General features: G+C 42.3%; 1 long non-coding RNA gene across 1 annotated transcript; it reads right to left on the bottom strand.

The window, feature by feature from the left end:
• Window positions 1-528: 528 nt before the first annotated feature.
• On the bottom strand, window positions 529-6,157 carry LOC308472454. The gene is made up of 3 exons (XR_013983527.1): window positions 5,992-6,157; window positions 3,028-3,081; window positions 529-694 (listed from the first exon to the last, which is right to left on the bottom strand). It is a non-coding gene; the product is annotated as an uncharacterized lncRNA (long non-coding RNA).
• Window positions 6,158-9,750: the final 3,593 nt, after the last annotated feature.

The following is a 9,750-nucleotide window of genomic DNA, read 5'->3' as shown; positions in this document are numbered from 1 at the left end:
AAGAATGCTCCTTTCGTTTGATTTGCTTATTTACTGCCACCGGGTGAGGGATCCGAATCCCCAAAGCCTAACACGTACATTCCTTTGGAAATTGGTTGACTTGCAGCAGTGGCATATGTGGCACTGTGGAAGCATTGAGCTTCGCTCTGAACATCACCACTGCTTAGCCGGGTGATGCTGAGGAGGGGCAGCAGCAAGGTTGTACTGACAACTAGGCCAGAGCACCAGATGGGCAGCAGTACTCCCATTGGTGCAACGTTGTGGCCTTGACCTCGCCATTGCCCAGGCTCATTCAGGTAAGCAGCAGCAATGTCAATTTCAGGATGGGGACTCTGTGGCTCCGCCCCACCATATAAACAGCTGCTGAATGGGGGGGACACACCCAAAAGTTAAAAAAAAATATGTGGCTGTTCTCACCATGTCCTTCTGGCTTTTACACATTGATCATAGCAGTGTTATGCAGAAGACACATTTCCTTCCTAATATATTTTATTACAGGTAGAACTGAAATGACATCTTCAAGCACCCTTAGAATTCACAATATTGTTCCAAAGTAGCAACCAGATGCTGAACAGCTGCAGTTTAAGCTCAGCACACGAGTGAAGAAAGAAGCCAGTCTCAACGTTTCAGCGTAATCAGGCTCAAACAAGATATGTGCTCCTTGTTGGGAAAGATTATACAACAGCGATTTCTCCTATGACAAGAAAATGGGATGTATCAGCAGAGAGAAGAGGAGAAAATAGATTGCTGCAGAGTGGAAAACAGAACTTCTTACTGAGTGTACAGTTCTGGAGAAATTCAGAGCCAAATGAGGCTTTAGAGATCACCTGAGGTTTTGCCTAACATTTGCAGGGAAAATTGGTATTAATTAAAACAGATTTATTGCAGAAGGTAAGAAATATGTCCAAAGAAAGAAAGAAAGAAAGAAAGAAAGAAAGGAAAGGAAAGAAAGAAATTCAAGCTGTGTACAATGGAATGTGGTTTGAAAATCCCAGTTGCCCAGCATTATTGAGAGTTGGTTTCTCAGGTTTCTTTCCAAACCCTTTTTTCTTTAAACTTGTTATAAGTCTTATTGCAGAGAAAGGAAAACATATCTTGTTAATGAAGGGGGGGGGAGGCGGGGGGGGGAGAGAATAGCTCTAGCAGAGCCATGAATCTAAGACATACAACAATGCATTACTTCTGCCATCTGGAGGCCTCTCATAAAAATGTCCTCTCGATGATTTAATCTGTCATTGGCCTGTCAAAGCTTCTTAGCTACATAACAACTAAGTTCTGCAACTGCTGCATTTCCTCTTTCCCAACTCATGAAGAAATGCCATGCCAAGGCACAGCCAACCTTTCAACTACTGCTCTGCTGGCTTGTTGTAGCCCAACGTTCCCCCTATTACAAACCTGTCAAGCTCCTCTCTTCTCCGCAGACATCAGATTGCACGTCTCCCAGTTTTTCAGCCGCTTTCAGCATTTGACAACATAATAAATGGGACCGTACAAAACATCCCAGCACAGATGCCGAAGCAAAAACTGATTGGTGGTAGGAAACCAGCTTGAAGGGGTTATGGTTTTCCCGATCCCCATGTGCTCTCCACATTTCTGTTACCATTAGCACCGATGCAGGACTGCAATAGCTCCTTGACGATGCTTATTAATATGTTCACTATGGCAACTGTCAATAGGGTTTGGAGTCTACTGAATCACTGCTTGTAAAGAGTGAATGTATCATAATATAATCAACCGTGAATACAGCTTGTCAGTTGATGGAGAGCAAGAAAACAATTCCCCTTGCTTTCCAAGGGTTATGAGTCTTGAAGTAGAAAGAAAATAAATGGGAAGCAAAACACAGAAATGGGAAAACAGGGTACAAAGGCAGAGGACTGACTTTGTATGCAATACTTTCAGATCAACACTTAGCCATGACACATGCTGGGAAGTCTTGGGCAAGACGGTCTCAAGTAGCTTATGCTATTTCCCTTTGGGTTTTGTGAGCATCTATATGCTGTGGTTGCTTTGTTGGATGGTGAGGTCGCTCAGAAGGTAATTGGTTCCAGCTCAGAAAGTAATTGGTTCAGGCTGCCTTGTGGGAAGTAGGCGACATCTGTATGGAGAGGCCAAGAGCACCTCCTTTGCACTGGGGCAAGATGCCAGGACCGGTCCATGGCATCTCTTATTGAAGGACCTTGGCTAGGAGGATTATGAAAGACATCTGCCTGAAGGCAGGTTTGAGTAGGGGCTGTCTCATTTTTGGATTCCATTTTTAATTTGCTTTTGTTACATATATTTTCAGTGACATATGCTGATACATACATTTTAAGTTATTGTAGTATATTTTTTTTTTACAAGATAAGTTTGGATTGTATTCATTGTTGGTCATATTCAGAACAGACTCATTGAAATTAATGAGCATGACTAACTTAATTTCAGTGGGTTTACTCTGAGTAAAACTTAGGCCTCATCTGCACTATACATTTAAAGCAGTTTCATACCACTTTGAACAGTCATGGCTTCCCCCAAGGAATCCTGGGAGATGATAGATGATAGATGATAGATAGATAGATGATAGATAGATAGATGATAGATAGATAGATAGATAGATAGATGATAGATAGATAGATGATAGATATAGATAGATGATAGATAGATAGATAGATGATAGATATAGATAGATGATAGATAGATATAAATGATAGATAGATAGATAGATAGATAGATAGATAGATAGATAGATGGATAGATGATAGATGAGAGAGACAGAGATCACCCTTCATTGCAAGGGCTCAGGGCAGTTCTAAGAATAAACTAAAAGATAAAAACACAAGTACTTAAAACAAACCCAACTCAATAATGACCACCACCCCTTTCCCAGTGTAGTTTGTTAAAAGTGCTGGGAGTGGTTAGGAGACCCCTGTTCCCCTCACAGAGCTACAATTCTCAGAACGGTTTAATAGTCAATCCCTCTTTGTGGGGAACTCTGAAGAGATATGTGGAAATGGCATAAGAGTGGAGAGGAAGCACTGAGCAACAACTTACCTTGCCCCTTAGGCAGCAGTCTATGTAATACACTTTCCCTGCTTCTTGTCATCTCTTGAAGCATGCATGGGAAGGAGGAGGAACAAAATTAATGTAATCTGGACAAGAAACCCAGAAGGGACAATTTCAGCCCCCCAAACTGCTTCACTTGTAAATGGGATGTGTATAACAATCATTACCCTACTTTTCTGCCTTCTCCAACAAAAGAGAGAGAGAGAGGAGGAAAGTCTGGCAAAGCTGTTTGGAGCCTGATTTACCTCAATTTATCAGATTATCCCCAAATTGAATAAACCTGAATTTACAGGGGACTGTTATTTGAAGGTAATTTTATGTGGACAATGCAAATTAAATGGGAACACAAACAGCTGCAGGGTGGACAAGCCCACGGCCATCCTTCAAAATGCACACTTCTGCCAATTTAGTGATGAGTTCTTCATCCAAATAATCGAAATGCACATAGCAGGGTAAAGTGTGCAAAAAGAATATGAAGCATATATTGATGACAATAACATGAAAATGCCTTCTATTGGAGGAGATTGTTTGCAAAAACGTATAAGGCAAAATTGCATACAAGCATGTATATTAGTATAAAATGGCATGAAAATGCTGGTGAATTTTCATGAGTTTTTTTAAAACAAACAAACAAATGGAATGGCAATGTGGAGAACTGAATTTAAGATTGGAAAAATGTGAACTAGAGAGAAGCCTACATTGACAGATCTGCTCTTCCCTATTCCTGATTTTTCACTACTGGATCTGAGGGTGTTCTTGTTGCTATCCTCGCTTCAAGCATTGACCCTCCTCCACCACTGCCTAGATATCAATGGGATTAACACAGGAAGCAAACTTTCCCTTCACAGAGGCTGATGGCTTCACTACTTCCCTGGGTGGCTGTACTCAAATACAGACTAGTTTTGGTATTTTGTCCCTGTGCCAAGACAGTATGTTATCTGGATCCATATCTGCAAATGGCGAAGCAATATACATTACATATACTCAAGTTATAGTCAGTTGGAGCTGCTGAGCCACATGTAAATATATTATTGATTTTTCCCCCTTCCAGATGGTGCAATTCAGAAAAAAAATTGTTTTTAAATTATGCCTTGCAGAGATGCTGAGAAGTGCTGCTAATAACAGGCATATTTCAAGTGAATACTGACCTGCTTTTCCTCCCCATCAAGCTAATGCGTCCAAAGTACTGCCAGTATTTTGTATAAATTACCTGCATTGTAAGAACTTAAACTAGAGCCTCTGCTTCATTAGAGCTATTTAAGTACCATCTCTTCCCAACAGCTTATTTAGGTTTCCAGTGGAAGTCATAGATGGGTGCAGAAAACAATCCAGTCAAATTGCAGAGAGAGAGAGAGAATTCATCGCAATCTTAGCCCTAAAATTAAGCTGTGTTATTTTTTTACAGCAGCCCAAACTAAGTGCCTTTGCTTCGATTCAACAAGAAAGTAGAAAAATGAATGTTCATGCACTGGTCTGACATAGACCTTGTTGAAAACGACTCTCCCTCTCTGCACATTACGAATGAAACTAGCTGCAAGCAGAAACAAGTATCCTCCCTAGGATTGCTCTCTGGAGCAAACCCTGACCTGACATCCTGTAGTATTATGCTAGAAGGGAATTTTACATAGAGAGTGCCAGAGGAAAGGAACACTCACTCTAAAAATTGCCTGCCTGCCCTGTTAAGAAATGGAGGCTATGGCATTTGGTTCTGTTGGGGAAGCAGCGCCGTAGCATGGAGGGGCAGCCAGAGAGGCCGTGACGACCCGGTACACATTTCTGAGGGGGCACTACCAGGCACCCCCCATGACAGGCTCCCTCATTGAGGCCAGAACTGTAGGGAGGCAAGCCAAGCTGTGCCCTGTCCGGGCCCACGCGGCTGGGGGGCGGGCAGCGGTGCCTCCTCCTCATTGCCGCAAGGAGGATGCCGCCACTAGCACTAACAACCAAGGAGAGGCAAGAGGCTCCACCTGGATCAGGAGGGAGAGAGGCAAGAGGCAGAAGGGCAGCCTCATTCTCTGGGGTTGTGGCTCCAGCACGGAGCAGCGGAAGGCAGATTGATCTAGTGGGCAGGTGGACAGAGGCAACAGGTGAGGAGTCTGATGGAGGCGGGCTCTGTTCACCCTTTGTGCACGCTCTGCACACATCCTGCAGGTGCACGCCTCCACCCCAGCTGTCCAGTCCACCAGGGGATGCGGCACTTGCCTTGCCTTGCCCTGGGCACCGGCAACCCACGCTACACCATTGTGAGGAAGACTGTGCTCGCTTGGTTCTTTAGTAATGGATTACATTGGTATCACACCTCTATTCCAAGGAGCATAAGATGGCATACCTGGTTCTCCCCCCTCCCCATTTTTATTTTCACCTCAACCTTGTGACAAAGGTTAGGCTGAGAGATGGTGACTGGCCCATGGTCACTCAGTGAACTTCATAGCTGAGTGGGGATTGAAGCCCTGGTCCCCCAGGCTGTAGTGCAAGGTTCTAACCTCTATACCACATGGACTCTACCTTTGCCCCTCTTATCTACCTTGTTCTTTATCCACCTTATTCTTTTTCTGATGACACCTCTGGATTTCTATAGCCACCAGGAATCTGATGGTGGCATCAGGCCTTTGAGGCTGAAATCATTAGGCTTTGGAGGAGGAGTGTATCTAAGTTGCACATCTGTCACACCATCCCAGCTGGTGTGTAGACACGGACAAGGAGAGGTAATAGGCACTTAATCCTTAACAATTTCTTAATCCTCAGTGACCTTTAGTGCTCCTGTTATCTCAGAGATAAAGCCAGAAGGGCTGTTAGCTTCACTGCATGTCTTTGTGAAGAAGCACAGTGTCTAGCACGGGTTCTGAGCAAAACTATAAGGTGCAGGGTTTTCTGGAAGTGAAATACCAACAACATGTTCTGTGGAACAGCATTCCTGTTGAGATAAAATAGGCACCTGCTATCTGTACTCACCGGAAACAATTGAAGACATTTTTGTTTCGATAAGCTTTTCCAGCTGGATGAAAAGGTCTATGCTGTAGGTGTTTGTTTTGTACTGCTTTTAAGCTTATTTTCAGGGGTGGGGGTGATGTAAAAAAAAGTAAAACTATTTTTGGTTGTTTTTATAGCATGTCTTTAAATCGCCCTGAAACATATGTAAAAGGTGAAATAATAATAATAATAATAATAATAATAATAATAATAATAATAACAATAATAATAAAAAAAAATACTACAGTCATTCCATAATAGACATAAGGTTCAAAACTGGATTAGTAGATAGAAAGATATCCAAAGTAAAAGAACCATTATTTTGCAGGTTTGGGCACTCTGCATGCAATATCAGCTCATCAGTATTAAAGACAGACTATCCATAGGCACTGATAATATTTTTATGGTCGCTGGATTACCATAGTAGGGATTCTCTGTCCCTCTGGGTTTGACAGAAGCTCAGCAGGACCTATCCCATCCTATATCTGTTGCAGTATTCCCTTTTCTCACACACAGTGATATAACACCATTGTGGGCAGGGATGAAGAGAAAATGTGCTACTGGTCCACCATCAAGGTGAAAGTGACTGTCTGTCACATAATTCCAGTTTAATAATGAGTTCTTTCATTGCTAAGTGTCTGGAAAACCATGTGCATGATCCCCTTTACGTTTGCACTTCTTCTGTCTATAAACATGAACAGATTTGTAAATGAATATGACCATAAAATAAACTGATTTCATACACAGAAATTGAGTGTGCGGTGATGTTCACATATTCAACCATTCACTGACAATAACAGATTTTCCGTAAGCTCCCTTTCAGATATTCTTAAAAGTAACCTGGATAGTACTACGGTGCAATACAAGCATCCTTAAACAACTTTGTTCCACATTGAAAGGATAAAAGGATGAAGAACTTCCTTAACATGCTATAGAAAGAAAGAAAGAAAGAAAGAAAGAAAGAAAGAAAGAAAGAAAGAAAGAAAGTCAAAGTTACCTGGATCAAACATGAATGATCTGATATATTACTTGATGCATGCCATATTTAAAAAATAGTGATTTGGGAGTTTCAGCTGGGAAATGGGTTATAAATCCCAGTCATAAAGAAACAAATACCACAGCCTCCTCACCATTTGTGAAGTAAAGCAGGAATGAGGAATTTGTGGCCCAACAGATGTAAACTGACTACAACTCCCATCATCCCTGATGGCAACACTATCTGGGGCTTGTGGGAGTGGGGACTCCAAAAACACCTGGAGAACAACAAGTCCCCCATCCCCGGATTTAAGACGCTATCCATTTTGAGCATTTTTCAGAATGGGTCTAAAATTACAGTGGTATCTCGGGTTACAGATGATTCAGGTTACAGACGCTTCAGGTTACAGACGCTTCAGGTTACAGACTCTGCTAACCCAGAAATAGTACCTCGGGTTAAGAACTTTGCTTCAGGATGAGAACAGAAATCGTGCTCCAGCGGCACGGCGGCAGCAGGAGGCCCCATTAGCTAAAGTGGTGCTTCAGGTTAAGAACAGTTTCAGGTTAAGAACGAATTAAGTTCTTAACCTGAGGTATCTCTGTATTTGCAAGGATCCCCATATCTTTGTCCTGGCTATGAGCCATATATTTCTCAAACCAGGACCCAGTTTGTAGAAGAATCATATAGGTGTGGCCTCATGTATATGGCTTTCCCCTCTCCTTCACATTTATTTTGTCACATATGCCTCAGAACAGAGGTAGCCCAGGTGGCATCCTCTAGATCTTGTGGACTCCAATTCCCACCATCACCATGCAGCATGGTCAGTGGTCAGGGATGACGGCTTTTGTAGTCTAACAGTATCTGGAGATACCAGGTTGGACATTCCTGCATTTGCATGTGTATCTGTATATGCCCAGTACTCTACCAAAGCACTGTTTTGGGATTTTATCTTATATAGATTATTTAGTGCTGTTGTTACTGTTTTCAACCAACAAATAAATGTACTTCCTCTTATCCTTTCCTTATTTTTTGATGGGGGGAAGCTCACAGGACATCAGATGTATACATGCACATTTTGGTAACTATTCCAAACACTGGTTGGAACAGTTATATGGTCTCAGTGTTGCAGTGTGTGTCAGAGATCGCTATTAAGGGTCAAGTATCTGGTTGCCACAGAACTAGACTACTTCTGCATTGAGTTCCTGGCAGATGGCAAGTGAAAATGCCCGTGTGTTAAAAACTGGCTGACACACTGATGCTTAGAAAAGTAAATGGCCTCAGACAGACCTCCTAAAGAAAATTCTGATGGAAGAAGCAAGTAAAGGGACAGGAGATATTTCTGGAACTAGTATGGACAATCTTATGTAACAGGAGGCGAGGCTGGTTAAATACAGTAACTTCTGAAGGTTGAGCGAGAGAGAAATACACCCATCAGAATTATACATGGCAACTCCTTTCCAACGCAGTGGTACCTCGGGTTAAGAACTTAATTCGTTCTGGAGGTCTGTTCTTAACCTGAAACTGTTCTTAACCTGAAGCACCACTTTAGCTAATGGAGCCTCCTGCTGCTGCCGCGCCACTGGAGCACGATTTCTGTTCTCATCCTGAAGCAAAGTTCTTAACCCGAGGTACTATTTCTGGGTTAGCAGAGCCTGTAACCTGAAGCGTATGTAACCTGAAGCGTATGTAACCCGAGGTACCACTGCATTTTTATTTATATGAATTGCTACACATGGATCACAGAAATGAACTTAATATAAGCAACTCTGGGCTGAGGAATGTTATATTCAAAACTGGGAATATAGTGAATCAGCCCCACGGACACTCTCTCTGGGGTTACAGAGGTCTGGCATACAAGAAGGATGTTTAATTTAGCTCCATTGTCTGGCTCTGAAAATTGACACGGGTTGGCTTTCTTTGGGGCTCACTCTGAGCTACTTTAACTTGGATGAACACTACCCTGCATCTTCTATTGTTGGCACATCCAGGGTTTGTTCTACTTCGTGTCAGTTGAAATCAATCAGAACATTCCCACTGGCTTCAGTGGGAGTTGGAGTCAGCCTTTAATCGCTATGTTTTATTCATCAGAGCGTAGGAAGATGCAAGAGCCTTGAACTCATTTCAGCTGACCTGATATTCCTTATATCACCAAAGCTGGTAGACGCGCTCCACCTGCCTCCAAATTGCAGTTTTGAAAAGCCAAAGTTCTCCAAGGTGATGTGTAAGATTAAAATAAAAAGCAGATTTGGAACAAAAATGAGGTGTGAGCACAAAGTCACCTTCTAGATGGCATTCATGAACAAAAGTCTGCAAGCCCAACCATGCCATTCACCACTTTGAGGCTTTGACATTTAATCCAGACATCCGTCCGTCCGTCCGTCTATTTATTTATTTATTTTACTTATTTACAGCAGAGAGAAGCCACATGGAAGTGCTCAACTCTGTTGATTAACATGGTAAGCTGCCATGTGTACTCGCAACAAATCAATCTTGCACCAACCTTTGCATATGTGTGCTGCACACAAACAGCAGCGTAGGAATATACAGGAACCAGAAAGGCTATTTTGCCTCTCTCTTTTTCAGAAACTTGCTGATGTGGACATAAATGAACCTATGCATGATGGTGGGGATGGTTCTTCTGAAGCTAATCCAATATCTCTCATTCCTCCTCCCTTTTTTTTCCAGAATAAAAATGAAAATATGAAGTTTCACCACCACAGGCCCTCTCTCCCTTATCAAACTTTTGTGTGTTCAAATTTAGTGAC

Source organism: Podarcis pityusensis (genome assembly GCF_964106645.2).
Source record: "Podarcis pityusensis genome assembly, chromosome: 2".
In the NCBI taxonomy this organism is placed as follows: domain Eukaryota; kingdom Metazoa; phylum Chordata; class Lepidosauria; order Squamata; family Lacertidae; genus Podarcis; species Podarcis pityusensis.
The sequence above is the reverse complement of the archived record's forward strand: the minus strand, read 5'-3'. Positions and strand labels throughout refer to the sequence as shown.